This window comes from Nothobranchius furzeri, chromosome 15 (genome assembly GCF_043380555.1).
Source record: "Nothobranchius furzeri strain GRZ-AD chromosome 15, NfurGRZ-RIMD1, whole genome shotgun sequence".
NCBI classification, from domain to species: Eukaryota; Metazoa; Chordata; class Actinopteri; order Cyprinodontiformes; family Nothobranchiidae; genus Nothobranchius; species Nothobranchius furzeri.
This window is the reverse complement of record NC_091755.1, coordinates 56632212-56639378: the sequence shown is the minus strand read 5'-3', so window position 1 is coordinate 56639378 and position 7167 is coordinate 56632212. Positions and strand designations below refer to the sequence as shown.

Here is a 7167-nt window from a genome sequence, read left to right as displayed (position 1 = left end):
TGGAACACTGGACCAGCTCTATACCCTTAGGGGGATCCTGGAGGGTGCGTGGGAATTTGCCCAACCAGTCTACATGTGTTTTGTGGATTTAGAGAATGCGTTTGGCCACGTCCCTCGGGGGGCCCTGTGGGGGGTACTCTGGGAGTATGGGGTACCAGGCCCTCTGATACGGGCTGTTAGGTCCCTGTATGACTGGTGTCAGAGCTTGGTCTGCATTGCCGTCAGTAAGTCAGAATCGTTCCCAGTGAGAGTTGAACTCCGCCAAGGCTGCCCTTTGTCACCGATTCTGTTCATAACCTTTATGGACAGGATTTCTAGGCGCAGCCAAGGTGTGGAGGGCATCCGTTTTGGTGGCCTGAGGATCAGGTCTCTGCTTTTTGCAGATGATGTGGTCCTGTTCGCTTCATCAGAACGTGATCTTCAGCTTTCGCTGGAGCGGCACGCAGCCGAGTGTGAAGCAGCTGGGATGAGAATTAGCTCCTCTAAATCTGAGACCATGGTCTTGATTCAGAAAAGGGTAGAATGCCTTCTCCGGGTCAGGGATGAGGTCCTGCCCCAAGTGGATTAGTTTAAGTATCTCGGGGTCTTGTTCACGAGTGAGGGAAAACTGGAGCATGAGATCGATAGGCAGATTGGTGCTGCATCTGCAGTGATGTGGGCGTTGTACCGGTCTGTCGTGATGAAGACAGAGGTGAGTCAGAAGGCAAAGCTCTCTATTTACTGGTCGATCAACATTCCTATCCTCACCTATGGTCATGAGCTTTGGGTAGTGACTGAAAGAACGAGATTGCGGATACAAGCGGCTGAAATGAGTTTTCTCCACAGAGTGGCTGGGTTCTCCCTTAGAGATAGGGTGAGAAGCTCGGTCATTCAGGAGGGGCTTGGAGTAGACCTGCTGCTCCTCCACATTGAGAGGAGCCAGTTGAGCTGGCTCGGGCATCTGGTCAGGATGCCTCCCTGGTGAGATTTTCCAGGCATGTCCAACCGGGAGGAGGCCTAAAGGTAGACCCAGGACACGGTGGAGGGACTATGTCTCTCACCTGGCCAGGGAACGCCTTGAGATTTCCCCGGAGGAGCTGGCCCAAGTGGCTGGGGAGAGGGAAGTCTGGGCCTCTCGACTTAGGCAACTGCCCCCGCGACCCGACTCCAGATATGCAGATGAAAATGGATGGATGGATGGATGGTTACAAATGCACATTTTCTGTGGTGTGCTTTTTCTTGGTTTTATTTAAAATTGATCAGGTTTATGCTTGTCTCTGTCAGTAAACACCAACGGCATTAAAAGTAAGAAATGTCTGTCTGCGCCTCCTCTGCCGACTATCAAAGTTGGCGTTTTCGCCGTTGCTTTTGTGTCATTTCGAGGTTAAATGATAACACTTACGGTGGCATCATCTGTCTCTGCAGGCTGCTAGACAGACGGTGCCTCCTCCCCCTCCACCTCCGCGCGGTGGTGTAGTCCGCCTGTAGTCCGTATCCGTTTCATTCGGAGGAGCCAAGAGCGGAGCGCTCATTTCCCCTGAACTCGGTTTCCCAGAAGCCCTTGCGTCACCTCAACTTACAGAACTGGCTTCTTGGAGGCTTCGGGAGTGTTTCCCATTTAAACAAACAGTGCCGAAGATGGCGGAGAGTTAATGGTGTAAAGAAGAAATTACCGAGCCGGGTGAAAGATTCGTTCACAAGGTGAGTCCACACTGCCCGCGTGCCCGCGTCTAGGTTTTAGTCACAAGGCTTTGTTTTTAGCTTTGCATGTTGACCCAGTCGGAAATGTACTGAGTTTGGTTTCCAGCGACAGTGCGCGCGCGCACGCACGCACGCACACACACACACACACACACACACACACACACACACACACAACATTAAGCCATCGGTGCGTTGCGGAGGGCACCGTGCACCGAGTGTTGGAGCTCCGTTAAGCATGGCAGCACGGAAGCTACGGGCTTGATCACAGCTACGAAGTGCACATTGTGTGTGTGTTTTGGAAAGGTGAAGCATTTATCAACTTAACTCGAGCTGCTGTTGCTGGATCACACAAGACTGAGAGAGCGCATCGACAAGTTTTGGGACAGCACACACTTTTTACTCGCGTTCAAACACACACATACACACACTTTGATGTTGTAAGCAGATATTGCAGACTGAGAGCAGGTGTGTGTGTTTATGCTGTGCGTTGTGTTCAACGTTATTTACTGTATCGTTCCTCTTCTTCGCTGTGAGACAATGTTCCTCGATTTATCTGCAGGGGGCAGCCTTGTGCGAACCTGCTGCTCCTCTCTGAGTCCGCGGTTTGACTCCTGACACAGCTAGATTGTGTGTTTGAGCGCGCGCGCGTGCAAACACACACACACACACACACACACACACACACACACACACACACACACACACACACACACACACACACACACACACACACACACACACACACACAGAAGAACATTGTCCTTGAGCATGACACAAGAGCCCCTTTACAGAATGATTGTCTCCTCGGTGTGTGTAAACACAAGCTGAATTGATGTAATGCTGATGTGTGTGTGTGTGTGTGTGTGTGTGTGTGTGTGTGTGTGTGTGTGTGTGTGACTGCAGGTGCTAGACATGAGTTTGTGTTAATTACACCGGAGTGTGTCTAAGTTTGGCTTGTCTGAATATGACTGCATCTTATTTTTATTATCTGTCACAATATTTGGCTGGTGAGACGAGGCTTTTGTCTCATGAGATATGTGGTTTACAAAAGTCAGCACTGGTAGCCAGAGAGCGGTTTGGTTTTTGAACCTGCTTTCTATTTAAAAGACACACCAGTCAGGCTCAAGATGCAGAAAGCAGCATCTCCCGGAAATATTGCTGGAATATTTGATATATTAGCATTCAATTTAATTGGCTGTGAAAATTTATTTGCCCCTTACAGATTTAATCTGTATTTTTTGTTTTGTTTTTGGCATTAAACTGTTTCAGAGACAACAGGTAAATACACAACACCTTATTTTACATTACAATTTATTCATTTTTTATTATTATTTAAAAGCTATGTTAATCAACCAGACCTAATGTGGAAAAAGCAATAGCTCTCGAGTCCCTAAACCTATTAAGTTGTTGTAACACCCTTTATGGCGGCCACTGCAGTACTGCATGTGTGTGATCACTAATGAGTTACTCATCACTATTGAGCAATTTTTATTCGCTCTTCTTTTCTTTAGCCACATTGGGGGTCATGTTTGAGGTCAATGATTGGACATTTTCCTTCTTTATTGCCTGATTAATGGTTCAAGTGATCCAGGTCCTGAAGCAGCACAGCAGACCCAAACCATCACTACCACCACTGGGGTTGTCACGGTAACCAGTGTAGCGGTAAACCCCGTAAAAAAGTTGACAATAATAATAAACATCTTGTTTTTTAAAAATTTTATTATCTCGGTGGATTACCGTGGCGGTGTAGGCGCGGTGACCCTTACCAGCCACCGTATCATCTGCTGAAGTTGCCGGCAGCACATGCGCACTTTGTTGTGTGCAACCAAAACTTTCTTGAAGCTAAAGCTGAAATAATGGCCAAAGGAGGAGATGGCAGCGCTCAGGACATTTATTATCCCTCAAAGAAGACAAAGTCGGAAGTATGGGCATTTTTTGGATATTTGAAGAATGCCGAGGGACAGTCAATAGAAGACGGCTATCCTGTTTGCAGCACACGCAGGAAAGTGTCTGTGAAAGGCAGCAACTCTTCAAATCTCATGACACATCTGCGTGACCATCACCCACAACTCTACACGCAAGGCAAGTTAGCGTTAGCGTTTTAGCTAAAAATGCGTGATCTGAGGATTTGGGTTGAGGGAGAATGCAACGAGTCGCTATATAAAGCAGCCGCAGCACCGCTACCTGCATATAAATCATGTCGCGGACACCCCCATATTAAAATGTTGCAATGCATTACGGGGCTTCCAGCGGCAGATAAGAGTTGGTCTCTCTCCGAGAATAATTATGAATTTAACAATGATTACTGCCTGATGACATTTTCCCACATCTGCAAAGCTCACCGGAAGGACACAACCCGAGGACAATATTTTCCTGATATAGGGTTTATTACTCAAGTAAGGGTAAAAAAAAAGTATCTGATTAGTAGGGCTGCAACAACGAATCGATGAATTCGATGAAAATCGATTACTAAAAGCGTTGGCAACGAATTGCGTCATCGATTCGTTGTGTCGCACAACTCTTCCAAAAGCGCCCCCCCCCCCCCTTCCCGCCCACCGTTGCGCGCAGACCAGAGTCAGATCAGCGCGAGGGAGAGCCGCAGATCAGCGCGAGGGAGAGCCGCAGATCAGCGCGAGGGAGAGCCGGCAGACTTGCGCTGCTGCGAACCGGTTCCACATTGTTGCACAGCGATCCAGGCAGCTGCTTCCAGCGCACGGTCCATTCTCAAAGTGGCGCAACCAAAAAACTATAATTAGCACACGATCGTTCTTGTCTGCACATGTTCTCTATTTTCTGTCTTATTTGTGCCTGAAGCGCTCTGCTGCGGAGCTCATCACCTGTGCTGTGGTGATTTCACCTCACGCAGCATCGAAAACGCGCTCTCCGCTTTGCGGTCAGGAGATCTCTTTGATCTGCTCAAAAGTAACTGATGAAGTGAAAAAGTAAGAATCCAGGCAACAGATTTTCTGGAGAATTATGAGGAGATGCAGGAAGATGAGAGACAGACAGGACAGGAAAATAGTTAAATAAAAACAAGAAAACAAAGTAAAATGTAGGTAGATTTATCTCCACTACACATTTTTACCAGTAAAAAACAATAAGTTATACACATGTCATAGTTATACATCTGATACAATTCAGATCACCTTCAAAACTCAGTCACACACCCAGGGCCGTTTCAAGACATTTTGGGGGCCAAGGCAAAATGTCTTCCCCCCCCCCCCCCCCCCCCATAACTGGGCTCCCCAGAAGCCTCTGTGTAATTCATGCCCTCTCCAGGAGTGTTAGTTATACAGTGTTTGTAAAAGCCCCTCAGACATTACTGACATGTTCTAATATTATCAGATGAAAAACTAAATTATCAGACATGCTGTCTCATCTGCTTCTTTTCTAAACTTGCAAAAAGTAACAAAACCATTTGAAAGCCACTATTTGTGGATTATCTGAAAGTTTCCATGGAGTCTGTGACAACTTATTTTTTCATTGATCCTATCGTCTAATCTCACAGCTGAAACAAGCATCCTTAATAATCTGTGCACAGGAAGCTTACCGATGCTGTAGTAAAACAAAAGGTATAATAATTTATTATTAATAAAACCTTGTTGCAGCACTAAAGCAGAAAAATTAGATTTTGCATTAAATATGCAAAATATTTACATATGAATTGTTTTAGAGCCCTTTTATTGGCAGATTCTGATATTAATTTAGTTCTTACAAAAAATGGGTCCCAACATGGTTTGTGTGGCGTTGCCATAGTGTGACGTCATAGGCACAGATCCCCTGTCCTCTTGTTTGGAAATGGAAATATGATCACCCTACATTAAACAAACTGTCCACCCGGGCTTTTGCGCTGCACAGAGACGCTTTGCTGCCTATGACTTCGAATGTCAGTTGAGAGTCAGTCTCATGCAGACTGACCAATGAAGAGAGGACCTCAAGTTAAGACCCTCTCCTCATTGGTCAGTCCACACGAGGTGGGTCAAAGGTTACTCTGGGCGGGTTACGTGTTGTCAGGCATTCAAGTATTGAGTATATTTACTGCATATTACAGTAAAATATTCTGTATGTGACCACATTATGGTGATCCTCGGGTCGTGATGATGGAGCCCTTGAATATTGTTGCCCAGGGTACAACAAAGTGTTAATCTGGCCCTGGTTCCGCCGTCACATTCCCGCAGAAACTGGTTGATCACACCGGGGCCAGACTACTAGCGTGTGGTTTTACAACCACAATGTCCTCAGAAGCAAAAACGCTTTTAAAAGGGAGGGAGGAGTCCTAACTGTTGCTGCAGGCGTGTTGTGTGAGAGTGCAGTTATATACTGGTTAATATATTTTTGGGTTCAGTTGCTTTCATGTGGCCTAATGTGAGTCTATTTGGGATCATTGGAATGATCAGCAGCATTTCTTGATGTGACTTTATGGCAGTTGCCCAGGGCATCATCGCAAGGAGGATGGCATTCATTTACTTTTGTTTTATTTGGTATTTTTTCAGTCATTTTTGGAAATAGTGATCAATTTTGATTAATTCACAGCCTATGTTTAATTACATTTAAAATAAATGTCAACAGATGAGATCAAACAAAACAGATGAGAATTGCCCTTAAGCTGTTTAACTTGGACCAAGCATTTTAGGTCACAGATAGATGTAGCTTAGGGTCTCTGTCTATACACCTTATAAGACAATTTAGGTGATGGCATGTTGTTTTTCTGCTATTGAACTGTTTTCTAATAATGTTGTGTTAAATAAAGTGAAGGAAGGAGAGAAATAACGTTTCCCTAGCAGTTTTTAAAAATTTCCCCATGTAATCCGATTAATCGATTAATCGTGTCGAGACCCCATCCGATTAATCGATTATCCAAATAATCGTTTGTTGCAGCCCTACTGATTAGAAGGCTACTTGAGTACTGAGTATCATCTGATCTAATATTTTTAAATGATGACATCAAACAGACAAAAATAAGAAGTTATGGGCAAATATTGGTATTTTAAAGACTAAAGGGGAAATATGTAAACAAATAAACAACATAATTACAAAATAACACATTTTAGGCAAAATTTAGACAAAAACTGAGGACAATATTTTCCTGATATACAGGGTTTATTTAGTTCAGTGGCAGCTCCAGACATTTTTTCTGCAGGTGCTATGAAGGAGCTAGTCTTTTTATTGAGGGTGCTATGAAGGAAGTGGCCATGGGTACCTATTGTTCTCTAAAACACCTTCAACGCTAGCAGATACACATGCGTGCACAACACCTCAGCAACACCTGAAACAATCATTAATATACATCATAAACATATGAACAATCGCTGTCTTTTCCATTAAATAATAAACACATACAGCCACACAGAAAACCATCTATAGAGCTCTGGACGTCACGTGGTTCTCAGAGAGTAGACGCCATGTTGGCAGGCAACAAAGGTAAACAAAAGGAACGGGATTGGCTTGGATTTTACTCCGTCTGAGTTTACTTCACACTTTAAA

The 7167-nt window shown here is 44.8% G+C and overlaps 1 protein-coding gene across 2 annotated transcripts in view; it reads left to right on the top strand.

The window, feature by feature from the left end:
• Positions 1-1496: 1496 nt before the first annotated feature.
• LOC107391157 (nuclear receptor coactivator 3) overlaps positions 1497-7167 on the top strand; it is an 83058-nt gene continuing 77387 nt past the window's right edge. The window contains exon 1 of one of the 2 annotated variants that reach the window (XM_054746075.2): positions 1497-1680. The gene's annotated coding sequence lies outside the window, so the exon portion shown is untranslated. The remainder of the gene's footprint in view (positions 1681-7167) is intronic. The other variant, XM_054746072.2, reaches the window with a different exon arrangement.